This window comes from Peromyscus californicus, unplaced genomic scaffold (genome assembly GCF_007827085.1).
Source record: "Peromyscus californicus insignis strain IS unplaced genomic scaffold, ASM782708v3 Scaffold_15__1_contigs__length_86483966, whole genome shotgun sequence".
Taxonomy (NCBI): Eukaryota; Metazoa; Chordata; class Mammalia; order Rodentia; family Cricetidae; genus Peromyscus; species Peromyscus californicus.
The window spans coordinates 24,531,218-24,549,465 of NW_026294447.1; the positions used below are offsets into that span (position 1 = coordinate 24,531,218).

General features: G+C 42.7%; 1 pseudogene; it reads right to left on the reverse strand.

Moving 5' to 3' along the window:
- Positions 1 to 592: 592 nt before the first annotated feature.
- LOC128110612 (L-lactate dehydrogenase A chain-like) lies at positions 593 to 2,455 on the reverse strand (annotated as a pseudogene).
- Positions 2,456 to 18,248: the final 15,793 nt, after the last annotated feature.

Genomic DNA, 18,248 nt, shown 5'->3' on the forward strand with positions numbered 1-18,248 from the left:
GGTTCACACACAGATTTCTCTCTTTACGTTATATAACCGTGTACAATACACATAGACACTCACATACTTCTTGAGAGCAGTCCTGCACACAGCATGCAATAATGTATGTATACTCTTGAGCCCAGGATGTGACTGACTGGGGAAAAACTGGAGCAGGCATGCTTGGAGAAGTGATGTAGCACTAATAGACGCATCGGGTTTGAAGGGCAGCTAGAGCCGGTGCAGAGTTGGTGTCTCAGGAGCGGGGACTCCTGACACTAGCCAGTGTAGCACCACACAAGCGCCACTCAGTAGCCATGTACAGCTGTAAGGGTTTCTAAGTGGGGGAAACTGATGTCCATCCCCCGACGTTATCAAACAACTGCACTAATCACAGATCAGACCAAAAAAGGACATATCTGACCTCCAACAGAATTTGTACTGCAGCCTAGCCAGGGGCATCATGTGACATTAGAAGACTTTAAATGGCAGCCGTTTCTGGGTCCTCCCGAAGTCTGTCTGCAGCCTTCTTCAAGCCTCTCCATCAGGAGTCAGGCATCTTCACAACACAAGGGTCTGTTTTTTTTGTTTTTTTTCCAAGAAGCACAGAGCACTAAGGAAGACTGCTATTAATCATAGTGGAGACTCGACGTACCTACCTAAGATCCTTCATTTTACTTCCTGGCAAATCTGCCACAGAAAGTCCAGTGGTCCAGGGTGGGCAGCCTTTCAGCTGGATCACCTTGTTGTCACTGGCAACCACCTGCTTGTCAACCTCTTTCCACTGTTTCTTATCTGCATCAGTGCCTAATTCTGAGTGCAAATTCCTCAGGAGACACTAGCACATTCTTTCCACACGGGCACACTGGAGTCTCCAAGCCCCACAAGGATTCATTCCTCACAGCTTAAAGGATGAATGCCCAACCTTTCCTCAGTCAGATAAGGAATCAGGCTAAATCCACATCCAAACCACTTCCAATAACGCGCTTTTAGGGAAAGCCACAGAGGTCAAGATAGGTAGATACTCGTTAAGAAACAGCCAGCAACTTGCAATTTGGAATGAACTTCATAACCTTAGGAATAATAGACTTAAAGATGTTCATGTACCCTAGGATGACTGTGGCTTATAATAAGTTGGTATTACTCAATCACTAGGCAAGCCTCAGTGAAACATTTCACTATTAGGATAAGAATTTGTACTGTGTCAAGCTTATAATAGAAAAAAAAATAAATAAAATGGAAAAAAATAAAAAGGAAATATTATACAGTAGTTACAATACCAAACTGGTGTAAAATTGATCTCCTGGGTGTTTATAATCATTCTTGGAGGCAATTCTCACGTGGTTAGAGGGACTAAAAGGGAGACTATTTCTCCCCTTACCCTACAAAGTCAATGAGGTCCCAGGGACTAAGGCCATTGAATGTTTGTTGTTTTGTTCGTGGAGACCATGGAGACCCCACTCAATGAATTTGAAACACTGTCCAGTCCGCAAAAGGAGGGTCAATGTGGGGAAGATGTCCTCAAGGCTTCAAAGGAAGCCACAGTGCATACAGCAAAGCCTTTGACTCATCCTCACATTGATGGACAACTGGTAAAAGAAAGGCTAGAAGAGTCTGAGGTTCCTCTCAAGCCCAAGTGACCCCTGAGGGCTAGTTGCCCAACTGGCCTTGACAGCACAGAAAGAAAGATTAATTTTGACTGCCTGCGTGGTCTTCAGCATCCAGAAGGAACGTTTAAGCAAAGACTAAGAGAATCGGTAACACCCCAAGGGATCGCACTCCACAGACATTAGATGCAAGACTATACGGGATGTTATTTAGACAACCAATCTCACTGATATTTTCTTCTTGGTAAAAGGATTTTTCCCATATGTGAGATGTCAGAACTTGGCTCCCTGAGCACCTGCCCACAGCCAAGGAAGACAGGCCCATGATTGTTTTAAGCCCCAAATTAAATGATGCTAAATGCCTCCTCTCTCCCTATCCAGAGCCACATGGGAAAGGTTTCATGCTGACTTTTGACTAGTGAAGAGTGTGAAAGCTAACTGTGGGTTCAACACTCTGGAGACCATCCATAGAGGCCAAAGAGAAACATCTAATAGATGGGACCTACTCTACTATGAGTCCATCAAGAATATCTTTTGGACTTGGGACATTTTAGTTCTTTCTAGGCACCAATAAAGGAATTCCTTTCCTGTTCTGTATCTGGAAAAAAAAAAAAAAGATGTTCATGTAATGCTAGACCAAATTTAGGCGGCTCTTTTCTTCTTTTTGATATGCCCAGTTGTGGTAAGGGCCAGCTTGGAGTTTGCAGTCATCCCATAGTCTTTGTCAGAGACAATTTTGTGGTGTCTCAAGGAAAGGGCTGCCATGCTGGAGATCCAACATGTCTCCCTTGAGTTTGGCTTTTATGACATCAAGGAGAGCAACTTCACCTGCCAAGTCCTTCATTAAGATTCTTGATGGCACAGACCATGCCTCTTGTATAATATTAGAGGGACCAGCCTTAATATTATACATCCCAGGGGCTCAGGAGAGAGAACTACTAACGGCGAGAACTATTTTCGGGAAACAGAATCTCAGCACACCGAGCTCTATAGTCCACTTGCTTTAATTCCTCTGGCATAACATCCTTTATACACAGTTTCAGTTCTGTTCTCGTGTCTAGCTCCTTTCTTGCCTGATTATTTCTGTTTATCTACTGTTCCCTCTTAAGTTCTATCTTAATTCTCTTGTCTTAATTCTGCCTCATCTAGGTCCTTTTCACCTTGTTCTTACCCAGCTAGGACTTTCCCATCTGACTCTTCCTCATCTTCCATCTCGTTCCTCTAGTCCTCTCTTCTAGCCCTTCAATCTAGTTCTTCCCCATCTCAGTTTGTTCCTCTCAAGTTCTTACCCATCTAGTTCTTCCATTCTCTTTTCTCTTCTCTGTCCTCCTCATGCCCTGGGAGTCCTGGTATATATACACTTACAAGCAGTGTTCCCTTAGCAGTGCAAAGCCAGGCTTCCAGGGTCAAACAGAAGGGTGATAAGAATCACATAGGGAGGCAATAACCGTTAATTATCATTTGCAACCCCAAAGGGAAGTGACCAATGGGGAAATGAATTAACTAAAGGCTGAATTCAGGTAATATCTAAGAAGAGGGCTCTTATGTGCTCAACTATAGTCTTAAACGTGATTAGTAGAAAATGTTAAGAATCTATAAGTTGCTAGGTCAATGGGAGAAAACAAAACTGTCTTCTTTTTTTCCTGTGGCTCCTATCTGTCCAAGCTATCTGCCATTTATCTGCAGGGTGGGGGAAAGTGTGTTCAGTGGCTAGGCAACCTGTGTACAGCTAGATGCCTCTGGTGATAGTTAAAGGGAGATCTGGAACTAGAGGTAAGGTTTGGGAAAGGAGGAAGTAAAGCTTAATTGGCACATCCGCCAGGCCTTCTCAAACAGGTAGCCTGGATGGTTAAGTCTGTTTTTAGAGAGTACAGAGGTATCTCTGATAAGGTACTTTCTTTCCTCCATCTGGGGATGGACCTGGCCGGATGCTGCCAATGGTGATAATTACAGGGAGGCTTGAACTGGGGTTCTGGCTGAGCATAGTTGTCAGCGCAGAAGGTTATCCAAATATTCTTAGAAGTGGTTAGATAAGGAGTTAGAGGTCTATAAAGTTAGTAAGGCTGTAAGAAAGGAGGGTCCGAGCTAAATTGTGTAAAGCTATTACTTAACGTCCTCCTGACCTAGGCGGTGTCTCCTTGTGGAATTTACCTTAAATCAGCAGACTTGCATGGGGACTGTTATTACTGCTAGTCCTTGAAAGTGGCCAAGGGAGATATCTGATTCCAGAGAAAGCCTTTCCTGAGGCTGTTCTCCAAATACCTGGAATGTGTATGTCCAGAGTGATCAGTCCACACTGTTAGCCCTTCTTAGGGAAAAGTCAATTGGGAAAACTATGAAGGCACACATGATTCTCATAAGCAGTATGTTCTTGACCACTGAGCCATCTCTCCAGCCACTGGATTTGGTACTTGTGTTTTGAAACTATTTTATTTTATTCATGTGTCTGAGTGTTTTGCCTGTATGTCTGTGCCCTTAACCACTGAACTGTTCCTCTAACCCCTGGGTTTGCTTTGTGACTTAAGAAGTGTGACTTTGTAACATCTGTGAGAAAGATTGGCACCACCACCTGCATAGTAAAAACACAGGTGTAACAAAAATCACTTAACCCCTATTTTCAAGAGAGGAAACTGCACGTTAAGTGACTTTGTCAGAGTCACACAACACAGCTGATAGGACAAGAGCCACCCTCCCCTGCCCCACTCACCTCCTTGCTTCTGTACTGTGAGACATCTCTCCAGGGAAGCATCAGGATGCACCATACAGGAGTATATTTACTTGTCTTGGGTTGTACTAGCTACACAATTAGTGAATCAGAACATAGTTAACAAGCCGGCGGTGGTGGCACAGGCCTTTAATCCTAGTACTTGAGAGGGAAAGGCAGGAGGATCTCTGTGAGTTCAAGGCCAGTCTGGTCTACAGAGTGAGTTCCAGGACAGCCAGAGATACACAGAGAAACTCTGTCTTGAAACAAACAAACAAAAACCCAACTAAACAAATTATATTACAAGCACTTATGGTCAAGAAAGAAAATCCTTAACTTTTAAAAAAAATTATTATTGTTATTATTATTTGTCATAGAAGGAGTCTATTTGTCACTTAGATATACATAACAACTTCAGGAACAATTGCTCAAATATTTTAATCCAAATTGTATCTAGAATGGAGAGAAGAATTTAAGGCTATATGGGACAGGGTGCACACTCTCAGGTTGATCTAAACTTCCTGAGAAGTGGGGTGGGCTCGGAAACTTCCTGTTTGGTTGTATTGAAGAGCCAGAGGGCTGGAAACTCCCTGTTTGGTTGTATTGAAGAGCCAGAGGACTGGAAACTTCCTGTTCAGGCGTAATGGAGAGCTAGAGGATTGGAACACATGAGTCTACTTTTCTCTTTCTAGTCCTAGAATTGATTAAAACTGCCAATTTGAGATTTTTCATAACCAAAGGCACCCAAGTGTGGTATAGTGTTAACTGTATTTGGGGAAGACACTTGTAATGTGGGAAAGAAATACCCAGATGTTTAAATGAAAGAAAGTTCAATGACCATGTGACTTGCTGGAAGGCACAGCACAGAACAGAAGAAGGTGTAACTGGTAGCTTTCAGTCTTTTGTTCCTGCCTTCAGAGCTGCTCCTGTCTGTCACGGCTAGCCCACTGGCCGCCACAGTCACAGGTGTCTCAGTGTAGATGACGTCTGTCTGCCACATTGGGTTGTGTCTTCCTTTCCTTCGATGGTTGGGCATGGCAGCACAGCCAACCCCACACTGTGAATATATATAACTCTTCCTACTCTTGGGTTCTCCTGAGCAGGCAGGGCAGCTTTTGTGGGGTTTTGTTTGTTTTATTTTGTCTTCATCCTTTTAGTAATTCTTTCTACAAAGGCGCGTTTTAAAATTTCATTTTCTATCTATAAAGTACCCTAGTTTTATTAGTGCCTCAGGGGAACCCACTCTTAGTCTTAGTCTTGATTTTTTGGTACTGCATTTGTCTGGGGAATAGATACTCAGTAACATGCTTGGAATTTCAAAACTTTTAAGCTAGGGAGAAAAAAAATACCTGGAACTCCCTATGTAGACCAGACTGGCCTTGAACTCATAGAGATCCACTTGCCTCTGCCTCCTGAGTGACTGGGTTAAAGGTGTGTGCCACTACACTCAGCCATTAACGATATAAACTTTATTTTAAAAGGAAGGAAGGCTGGGCATGAATGGGTGGCACCTATCTTTAATCCCAGCACTTTGGAGGCAGGTGGAGATCTGTGAGTTCATGCCCAGTGTGGTTTATGTGGTGAGTTCCTGGACAGCCAGGGCTGTGTAGAGAGATTTTGTCTTGAGAGAGAGAGAGAGAGAGAGAGAGAGAGAGAGAGAGAGAGAGAAATTGGTTGGTTTGGGGACTCTAACTGAGGGGTAGAATGCTTATCTGATATAATAAGGCCTGGAGTATTCCTGGCACCACAAAACAAAAATGTACATAATGTATGACTGTATTACGCCTGTAGCCTCTAATGCATAGCAGTGTGTATTTTCAGTGCAGTGTAAGCTATCATTGAGAAAAAGCTATTACTTACTAGAGTTCTATGTTAATTATATGCTGGATGGATATCATTAGTTGTGTGGTTGAACCTGTTAATGTATACCCAGAAAAGGGACTCGGAATGGTCTGTTTCACTTTATTACATACCTGTACTCGAAGATATATAGTTACATTTAATAGGTCATGTAGCATTGAAAATATTATGCCAAACCAAATTATACTTGGTGATTTACTTACCTCTCTAACTTCTCTATTTCCACCCTCCTGCCAAGTAGGATGTGGGCTTCAGAACTCTGAGGGGCCTGTGTGTTGTTTCTGTTTTTGTTACAGACACAGATTTTAGCTTGTCTGTTTTGTTCATAATTTTACTGCTACCCTCAACAGTCTGACACAAATAGTAAAATCAGAGTATGTAAATACACATTGACTGAGTCACAAATGCAAGGGTGAAGGTCAGGGTTTGGATCCCTGCTACGTGTAAATGGCAGGCAGTCATGGCAGCCTGGTAGTGATCCTAGCATTCAGAAGAGATGAGATTCCCAGGGCAAGCTGACTCGCTAGAGTTCCAGGTTCCGGTGAATGACCCTGCCTATCTATACAAGGTAGAGAGAAAACAAAAAATCCATCTCAAGTCAACCTCTAATAGCTACATGCTTGTGTACCTGTACACACATCTGCTCCTCCAAATGCCCAAACACATGAAAACGTGCACACACATACACATACTCTGCATATACTTCACTCTTTAAAAAGTTTTTATAAGGGCCGGGTGGTGGTGGCGCACGCCTTTAATCCCAGCACTAGGGAGGCAGAGACAGGTGGATCTCTGTGAGTTTGAGGTCAGCCTGGTCTACAGAGCGAGATCCAGGACAGGCACCAAAACTACACAGTGAAACTCTGTCTTGACAAATCAAAAAACAAACAAAAAAGTTTTAAAAAAGAAAACAAAAAGCATTGGGTTTATAAAACACAATAAACTAAAGTTCTAGAAGCTTCCCCCCATTCTAAAATAAGTCAGATTCATTCAGCTTTTCAAATTATTCTACGGCCCAACTTTGAAGTGCATTCCTAGCTTACTGGATGATGTAATTGGACAATAAAAGTAATTACTAGAGTTCAGCGCTGAGTAAGGAGGAAGATTTATGATGCAGAGTCAAAGGTAGCCTTTGGTGTCTTACTAAGCGTTTGAGGAAGGACATCAATTTCTGTGGGCAGATGTGTAAGCCTACAGAGGATGAACAAGGATGAAGGAGCAGGCTTGTTTTCTCATTGTGTGGGCTTTTCTCTTAAAAATTTTTTTATTACAGCCAGGTGGTAGTGGCGCACACCTTTAATCCCAGCACTCAAGAGGCAAAGGCTGGTAGATCTCTGTGAGTTCCAGGCCAGCCTGGTCTACAGGGTGAGTTCCAGGAAGACAAAGGCTGCTACACAGAGAACCCTGTCTTGAAAAAAACAAACAACGAACAAAAACATTATTACAACTTGTTTTTTTTGTTGTTGTTTCCTTTTTTTTTAAATTTTTTTTTATTTTTCGAGACAAGGTTTCTTTGTATAGCTTTCCGCCTATCCTGGAACTCAATCTGTGGCCCAGGCTGGCCTCAAACACTCACAGAGATCCACCTGCCTCTGCCTCCCAAGTGCTGGGATTAAAGGTGTGCGCCACCACCACCCGGCATGATGTTTCCTTTTTAAATTTTAGCCAGTCGTAGTGGCCCACGCCTTTAGTCCCAGCACTTGGGAGGCAGAGGCAGGAGGATCTCTGTGAGTGTTTGAGGCCAGCCTGGGTTACTATATATTGAATTCTAGGTAGGACTATGTAGAGAGACTCTATATGCAAAAAAAAAAAAAGAGTAAAGATCAGTTATATTACATTTATTTTATTATTTTTATGTTTTTGGATGATGTTTTGCCTGCATGTATATGTGTGTGCACTACATGCATGCCTGGTGCCCTTAGAGGCCAGAAGAGAGTGTTGGATCCCCTGGAACTGGCATTACCAACAGTTGTGAGCTGTGAGTTTTTGATATCCAGCCTCCGGAAGATCGGCCAGCGCTCTTAACTGCTGAGCCATCTTCCAGTGCTTTATTTTGTACTTTTGTATGTTTGTGTCCACCAATGAGTGTCACGAATGAGGTCAGAGGACAGCTTTCAGGAGTTAGTTCTCTCCTTCAACCCCGTGGGTTCTGAGGACCGTGGAGCTCAAGTAGTCGGACTTGGTGCCAAATGCTATTATCTGCCGAGCCGCCAGCTCATCCGTGGGCATCTCTTTAATTCTGTTTCTTTATCCTTTATCGCTCCAAACTAAAGGATTGATTAACGCTGCAGAATTGAAGTACCTGTTAGTAGCAGAAAGGAAACACACAATTCTAGCAGAATTCGCTGACAGGTATAAATAGGTTTAATGGAAGGTAAGAAAAAGCTGAAGAGATAGCTCAATGATTACAGCCCTTGCTGCTCGTCCAGAGGACCCAGGTTCAATGCTCACTCAGCCTTCACATGGTGGTTCACAGTCATCTGTTCCAGGGGACCTGACGCAGCCTCGTGGCATCTGCAGGCATCAGCCATGCGTGTGGTTCACAGATGTGCATGCTGGGAAAACGGTAACACATAAAGGAAACAAATAAAATTGTTAAATGAAAGAAAAACTCATTATTATTATTATTATTACCTACAGCTTTTCAAAGCTTGAACTTTAAAAAATTATTTTCAGTTATGCATATGTGTGTGTTTGTTGAGGGCAAGGAGTGGCGTGTGGGTCCATGTGTGGGTGCTTCAAAACGCCAGAAGCACTGGCTCTCCTGGAGCTGGAGTTTCAGGCTGTTTTACCAGTGGACTTACAGGCCTTTGCCACTGTACGAAGACAAACTTGGGTGTTCTGCATGAGCAGTGAGTTCTTAACCACGGACCCATCTCTCCGCCCCCAGAGCTTGAATGTTTCATCAAATTTTGAAATTCAGAACAAGAGAAGAAAGCTTATTTCAGTTGATTGGTTATTTAGTTGGTTAAGTCTATTTTTCTTAGAATCTCACTCTGCATAGTTCAGGCTGTCCCAGAACTCACTATGTAGCCCAGGCTGGCCTCAAACTCCAGTGATCCTCCTGCCTCAGTCTTCCAAGTACTGAAATTAAAGCCTGAGCTACCAGGCCTGCTTGTTTCATTTATTTATTTACATTATAAAAATTTTTATAAACTTTATTACTTAAAAACTTGCAAATAAGCCGGGCAGTGGTGGCGCATGCCTTTAATCCCAGCACTCGGGAGGCAGAGCCAGGTGGATCTCTGTGAGTTCGAGGCCAGCCTGGGCTACCAAGTGAGTTCCAGGAAAAGGCGCAAAGCTACACAGAGAAACCCTGTCTCGAAAAAAACAAAAAAAAAAAAAAACAAAAAACTTGCAAATAAAACCAAACAAAAAGTAACTACCCTCAATACAGTTTTTTTGTTTGTTTGTTTGTTTGTTTTCAAGATAGGGTTTCTCTATGTAACAGCCCTGGCTGTGCTGGAACTCACATTGTAGATCAGGCTGACTTCAAACTCAGAGACCTCCTGCCTCTGCCTCCTGAGTGCTGGCATGAAAGGTGTGCACCACCATCACCTGGCTCAAAGAATATGTTTTTAAGTCAATAATGAGAATACAATACCAGGGTGATTGTATTCCAGCTCTCATACAATGGTGGCTGATGTATTCAATAGACATGTGCAATCAAATCTCAAGGCTCTGACCATTTGTACCAACTGGTCAGAGTTACTCACAAATTAGGACTATATTCTTTTCCAAGGTAATGGAGGAATAATTAGGGACTTGCAACTTATAAAAACAGACAAACATCTTGGTCTACAAAGGTTCTAGGACAGCCAGAGCTGTTACACAAAGAAACCCTGTCTCAAAAATACAAAAACAAAACAAAACAACAAGAACAACAAAACTTCACCTTGTTTCTAAGTGAAAAAACATGACCACATTCCTTACTTACAAACTTAGAAGCAAAAGTATGATATAGTCACTTGGTAGCATGGAATCCTTTTTGGACAATAAGTACCTTGATTGGGTAAGGAATTAGCTTTTTATCACACATAGCTGCTATGGGATGTCATTTTGTATACTGTGAATGTGTTGCTCTGATTAGTTGATAAATAAAATGCTGATTGGCCAGTAGCCAGACAGGAAGTATAGGCAGGACAAGCAGAAGAGGAGAATTCTGGGAAGAGGAAGGGCTGTGTCAGGAGTCGCCAGCCAGACACAGAGAAAGCAAGATGACAAGGCAGAACTGAGAAAAGGTACCAAACCATGTGGCTAAACATAGATAAGAATGCTGGGTTAATTTAAGTGTAGAGCTAGTCAGTAATAAGCCTGAGCTAATAGCCGAATAGTTTTAATTAATATAAGTCTCTGTGCTTACTTGGGGGACATGAGTGGGAGAGATTTGTCCTGACTAAAGGCCAGCCAGCACACAGGAAAACTTCCAAGTACATTTGGCCCAAAGGTCTCTGATGTCACCATGGCCTAGATGATCCAACATCCAGAAGGACTTCAAGGCAATTGGCTCAGACAATGCAGCCTCACAGACTATTCCAGTCAGGACTTGACCATAACTCTTAGTTTTCTCAGGATCCCCATAAGATTACCAGTGCCCTAAACCAGCAGGAAGTAGTATGAGAAGCTACACCCAAATTCACAAAATATTGTTTATGTTTATTTTTATTTAAAGGGGGTTGATTATAAATGCAATCTTTTTCTAAAGAAGAAAAGGGGATAGTATAGATATGATCAAATGAAAGGGTAGATTACTGAACCTACTTTTAAAGAGCAACAACTTGTTTAAAAATGTTTTACAATGCTATGGATTTTAGTTTATTGATACAAATTTAAAGTTAATTTTGTTATACTGTATGTATATTTCTACTCTTGTTTAAAGTATTTTGTTTGTGCAACTCATTTGAAATTGTAGTGTATAATTAAGAAACACAGATTAATAATTAGTTATTTATGATAATCACATTTATAGTTATGTTAGTTAAGTTTTCTAGATATACATGGATATATTTCAATTAGGTAGGTAATCTTCAAACACTTCAAAGACCTACAGAATATGGTATCTAAAATGTTTTAAAAACTTAGACTTTCTGGACAGTGAGACACGTCTGCTCCTGGTAGCACTTATTTACTTCAAAGAAAATGATGCGCATCGAAGATACTCTGTATGGAGTTTGCTTTCCTTATGGCAAAAGTTAGCCATTTGGGCAAGAAACTGTTCTTGCCTGAACTGCTTGACAAAATATTGTATAAACTGGGCATGCAGGGCCCATCAGAAAGTGAACACTGAACTTTGCAAGATGAGATGGTCCTTCAGGATTCTGCTTTGCAGAGGAGACTGTCAGATATTCTACAGGACACACAGAGAAGCAACTAAAAAAACTCTAGGCCTATAGGCTGAAGATGGATGCCCCAACGTTGCAGAGGAACTTTGGATGAGGGTCCAGGCAGGCAGCTGTCTCTGTCATTTCCAGAATTTTAGAAGTTGCTTACAATGCATTTCCTGTTTACTTAGGTTATGTTATGTCCTTCTGGGGTCTTTGATGTAGTTGAAGACTAGATAGATATAATTTTCCTTGGTTATGATAAAAGATAAATTAGATATGAAACTTTAGACTCACAAATATAAGATAGAATATTTTCTTTAATTTTGCCAAATACAAATAGACTAGAAATTTTAACCGTAATTCTTACTTGATAACTGTTCTATTATATGTAAATTTACTATGTTAAAGTTTAAACCTTCCTTTTTGGTTAGACAGAAAAGGGGAAGTGCTGTGGAATATTGTTTTGTATGCTGTGAATGTGTTGCTCTGATTGGTTGATAAATAAAATGCTGATTGGCCAGTAGCCAGGCAAGAAGTATAGTGTAGGCGGGATAAGCAGACGAGGAGAATTGTGGGAAGAGGAAGGCTGAGTCAGGAGACACTGCTAGCTGCCACCAGGAGAAGCAAGATGTAAAGTACTGGTAAGCCACAAGCCATGTGGCATGGTATAGATTTATAGGAATGGGTTAATTTAAGATGTAAGAGTTAGCTAGCAAGAAGCCTGCCATGGCCATGGTTTGAAAATAATATAAGCCTCTGTGTGTTTATTTGGATTTGAGTGGCCGAGGGATCGGGCAGGACACAGGACATTTCCAACTACACATAGCTATTTGTTCTCTTTGGTTGGGTATGTGTGTATGACGGGTGCTGAGGATCAAACTCATGACTTAATACAGGCCAGGCAAATAGTTTTCGTAACTGAGTAAAATTTAGTTAGACATAAGTTAATATAGTATCTAACAGAAATTGCATTAGCAATCTATTCTTTTCAGTTTTACTTCTTTTAATTAAAAATGATGATGGTGGTGATGGTGTGTGTGTGTGTGTGTGTGTGTGTGTGTGTGCATGTGACTTCAGGTGCACTGAAACTGTGGTGTGCATGTAGAGGTCAGAGGGGACTTTCAGGAGTGTGTTTCCCTCCCACTGTGGGACTCGGGGATTGAATGCAGGTCACCAGGCTCGCTCGGCAACTGCTTTAACCTGCTGACCCATCTCACCCATCTTATTTATTTATTTTGAGACAGGTTTCCTTGTAGCCCAGAATAGCCTTGAACTCATTATGTAGCTGAGGCTGGTCTTGAACTTCTGAATCCTCCTGCCTCTACCTCCTGAGTTAGGGGATTAATGCATGCATGATCATAACTGGATGGATTAGTTACTGATTTATGTGTAACAAATGACTCCACAAAGTTAGGTAAAAGGTGGAGCTGGTTGTAAGAACACTCACTGCTCTTTTCCAGAGGACTGGAGTTCAATTCCTAGCATCCATATCATGTAGTTCAAAACCACCTGTAACCCAGCTCCAGGGGCTCCAACCCTGTCCCTGGCCTCTGCAGGTACGGACACACATACAGATATACAGACATAAAAATAAATAATTAAAAATTTTTAATTAAAACTAAGCATGATGTCCCATGCCTGCAATTCTAACATCTCAGAAAGCATAAGAGGGCAATAAACCATCGTGGTCTTCTTCCACTGTCTCCGAGTGGCAGGGCATAGCGTTTGGATTTGAGTTTCCGCACAGGCTGTATGCAAGGGTTTGGCTGCTCCTGCAGTCACCTTTGGGGTGGTTTCCAAAGTATGTATTGGAGAGGATTATTTTCTTCCAGAATGTGGTAGCGATGGCCTTACGTCTCTACTGGTTTGTTTATTTTTGAAATAGAATCACATCTAGCCCAGGTTATCTCAAATTACTATGTAGCCGAGGCTGTCCTTGATCTTCTGACCCTCTTGCCCCTGCCTCGTGAGTGCGGGGATTACAGGTGTGCACTGCTCACTGGGCTCACTATTGGCCTTCTTGGTTTTGCCTTAGGAACCTACCCACGTCATGGCAGTTTCCCTCATCAGACTGAGCAAGTGAGAGAGAGCATAAGAGAATGCGATTCCAGGCATGGTCAAGTCTTCGTTATTCTAATCTCAGACCGGGCATTCTCTCCGTGTTGCCGTATTTTACACATTAAAAACCAAGTTCTAGCCCATCAGGAGGGAGCACATTGCAGAAGATGTGAAACCAGCAGATGGGGTCCTGGGGGGTGGGGGGGCGGGCGCGCTGAAGCAGCCCGTGGCAGGAACAGGAAAAGAAGGCGATCACCAGTAAGAATGCCAGCTCAGCAGGCGTCATCACGAAGGAATAGCTTTCATGCACAGAGATGGTGTGATTGATAATGATCCCTTTGTGACTCTGTGGTCAGGAGTGGAAAGACTGCCGAGAGCAAAGCGAGACACTTTCCACGAAAACAAAGATGGTTTGGTGATTGAAAACTGTTGTTCCCTGTTTGTAGCCTGCGGCTGTTTGTGACTGTACAAACAGCACCCCACCCCACCCCAAGTCAGCAAAGCGGTTCTGAGATTTACAACTCAAAAGCAACCCTGAGCCAGGCTTGTGATGGACACTTGTTATCCTAGCACCGGGGAGGAGGGGTCCCAGGGTGAGGCTCAAAACTCAAAAACCAAATCAGGTGTTGAGATTTAGCTCAGTGGTAGAGCGCTTGCCTAACAAGCGCAAGGCCCTGGGTTTGGCCCTCAGCTCCAGAAAAAAAAAAAAAAAAAAAAAATCAGGAAAGCGTCCCCCTACCCACCCTGAATTTTGGGATGCCTCCATCATCAGGAAGAATTTATTGAACACTTACTTTGTATTGTATCAGAGGCATACAAGACATTTATTCTCAATTAGTCCGGGGCAAGATTTATAAACCGCTGAAATAGAAGTCTTGAAAGCTATTTATTTATTTTTGTTTTAAAAACATTTCTTTTCACTTTATGTGTGTGGGTGTTTTGCCTGCACATCTGTCTATGTACTACGTCTGTGCCTGGTGCTGGTGGAGGCCAGAAGTGAGCACTGGGTTCTCGGAACTGGAGTTGCATGCACGTAAGTGTGGGTTGCAGATGGGTGATGAGGATTGAACTGAGGTCCCCTGGAAGAGCAGCCAGAGCTTTCGACTCCCCGGTTCCAGGAAACAAGCTCTTGTATTGTGTTCTACATCCTTAAGTCAAAAGAAGGAGGAAATTAAAAAAAAAAATCAGTGGGGTATAGTGGCATACACCTATAATTCCAGAAATAAAAGAGAATAATCCCCCCACAGTCTCCTTGGGGAACCTTCATTTCTATGTTCACGAATTCATTCATTATTTTCAATAAAATTTTTTAGTACTTATTATGTGTTAAGCATGTGAAGTATTCTTTCTATTACCCTCCGCCCCCTTTATTTGTAATTTTTGAGACAGGGTATCACTAAGCAGTCTTGACGGGTCTGGATTTCACCATGTAGACCAGGCTGGTCACGGACACACAGAGGTCTGCCTGCTTGTGCCTCCGGTGTGCTGGATTAAAGCTGTGAACTATCATGTCTCGCCTTTTCTATGCCTTCTGTGTTTGATAGGTTTTGTTTGTTTGTTTTGGTACAGTGTGCTTATATTACTTTCATTAAAAAATTAAAGGTCAAAATGTTGCCATCGTGTATTGTTAGATGGTAAGGCTATGCATTTTCAATTTGCGTGCTTATCATTTCCTTATTAAACATATTTAAGTTTAAACATATTTAAATAGAGATAAATAGTTCATGTCCAGGAGCTATGACTCTGAAAACTGTGGGACAGAGTATCCGTTCTCTTCTGGAGCGATCCAGCCCATGGCATGTGTTAGTTGGTAAGATGCTGAGGCCCAGACCCAGGGCTCCGCAGGTGCTCGGCAAGCACTCTACCAACCAGACCCTAAAACAAAACTTTATGTTGAAAAAACTTAGTTTGGGGGCTGGAGAGATGGCTCAGTGGTTAAGAGCACTGACTTTTCTTCCAGAGGACCTGAGTTCAATTCCCAGCACCCACATGGTGGCTCACAACCACCTGTAGTGAGATCTGGCGCCCTCTTCTGGCCTGCAGGCATACATGCAGACAGAGCACTGTATGCATAATAAATAAATATATCTTAAAAAAAAAAAAGAAAACACTTAGTTCAATTGGTTACCAATATTTATTTTATGGCAGTGGTGGGGCTGAGCCTAGACTTGTCTACAGTAGGTGAACACTTTACCACAAACACTACTGCCAATCATAAATATCACCTTACAAACTATTATCTGAAAGGGCAGTTACTGTAAAAGGTGATTTGTAAATCAGGAAAACATTCTTTCTGTTAATATTTCAAATATGCTAGTAGGGGATGGGGAGATGGCTCAGTGTTTCAAAGCACTTACTGCTCTTCTAGAGGACCCGATTCAGTTCCTAGCAGCCACATTGGGCAGCTCACAGCCATCAATAACTCCAGCTCCAGGAGATCTCAAACCCTCTCCTGGCTTCTGAGGGCACTGCACACACACTCTCACAAATAAATAAACCTTAAAAACGCAATTACATGGGCTGGAGAGATGGCTCAGCAGTTACGAGCACTGGCTGCTCTCCCAGAGGTCCTGAGTTCAATCCTCAGCACCCACATGACAGCTCAGAACTGTCTACAATTGCAGTCACATGGGATCTGATGCCCTCTTCTGGTGTGCAGACATACAGACACAACCCACATACCTGCAATATGTACACGATTTTTTAAATGCAATTATATCAGAACGTTAGAAGATAGCATCTACTACCACTGCATATGGATTTGTATCTACAAGAATTATATCACTATTCCTTGATGATGATATGAAGTGAATGTGCAAAGGTTTTTTTGTGTTGAGTCAACACAGGCAGTAAGACAAGAAATGTAACTGGAACATGCTGTTGCTAAATCTGTTTCCTGAGCCTTGGGACACCAAAGAAGGATGATTTCACAAACCAAACCAAACCAAACCAAACCAAACCAAACCAAACATTCGACTGTAGGGTCAACGGTGCAAAGGAGGGAGAGTAGGATGTCTCCTCAGCAGCAGCAGGAGGAGGAGGAGGAGGCTGCAGAAACAAACTCACAGCTGCTACTACTAAGTGATTTACATGTCAAAAAACCAAGACAGATCAGGCAGTGGTGGTGCACTCCTTTAATCCCAGCAGAGGCAGAACCAGGCGGATCTCTGTGAGTTTGAGGCCAGCCTGGGCTACAGATCGAGATTCAGAACAGACACCAAAACTACACAGAGAAAGCCTGTCTTGAAAAACAAACAAACAAAAGAAAAAAAAAACCCAAAAAACTAAGACAGCTGTGTTAGTGCATGCTGAGGCAGGAGAATCACCAATTTGAGGCCATCCTGGGTACACAACAAATTCCAAAGAGAGATCATATTTTAAAAAGAAAGAAAAACTACATAGTTCTCCAAGACATGAAGACATGAATTTTTCACGGAATTCAAAGCCAACATAGGTTTGTCTGACTCCAACACAACCCATTACAAATTGTATCTTCCGAACTTTTGCTAAAACACTGTTTTGCTTTTTCAATAAAGAAAACTTTGGAGTCAGTCACATCCCTAAATGTTTGACTCATGACTATGGGACCCCACAAATAGGTGTGAAAGAACTGAATGGTCTCAGGTGGGGCCCCAAGAGGGCCGCTGAAACGGATTGCTGGGGGTAAGGCATTTATTAGAAGAGTTCTTACGCCATGGACAGACAGAAAACACGACAGGGACTCTAGGAGAGTTTGGCTTCAGCATCAGAGACAGACAGACTGTATGGTGGGGTCTCTGAAGAGAGGAATCAAGAGCCCATGGGGCCAAAGTGGGACTTTCCACACACATGCGCACATACGTGTGTGGATGTGGGAGTAGGTTCTCTCCTTTCATGTGGGAATCTTTAGGCCTTTAGGGTTGGTGGCAAGCGCTGTTATCCACCCTACTGGTTTCATTTTAAGAGCACAATGAGAAACCAGGAATTTGGTTGCTCTCTACAAACTGACAGCCAAGCCCCGTTGCTGCAGACAGCACCCACACAACTCACTGAACACAGAGAAGTCAGTCTGGTGCCTACCCAGAGCCTTCACCCCTCCTGACCGGTGTTCATGGTACTGGAAGACACTCAGTATGCTACTGCAGGAGAAAGGTGAACACTAATCCAGCTGCAAACCTTCCCATCCAGACAGATGTGCTGTGTAATCCTGGCACAAGCTTGTGGGGGTAACAACTGATTGGATTTAAGGCCCACTCCATGAAATGGAACCCATCCCCAACCCTGCTTGAGAAGTCAAAACCCTGAGGCTAGATAGTCCAGGGACCTAGGGTGACACCAAATACTAATGTTCATTAAAGCAATGAATCTCAAGCTTCCTAACCTGGGACCCCTTAATATGGGTCCTCATGTTGTGGTGACCCCCAACCATACAATTATTTTTGTTGCTATTTCATAACTGTGATTTTGCTGCTGTTATGAATCATAATGTAAATATCTGTGTTTTCTGATGCTCTTAGGTGACCCCAGTGAAAGGGTCATTCGACCCCCAAAGGGGTCATGACTCACAGGTTGAGAACCACTGTGTTAAGGAACATAGTAATAAAATGGCTCTTAGTGACAGTCTGCTCTGCTCAGAGCAGCGCCTTGCTCAGCCATCATCAGAGAAGCTTCCTCCTGCAGCAGATGGGAACAAATACAGACTCACAGCTGGACAGTCTGCAGGGAATGAGAGACGTC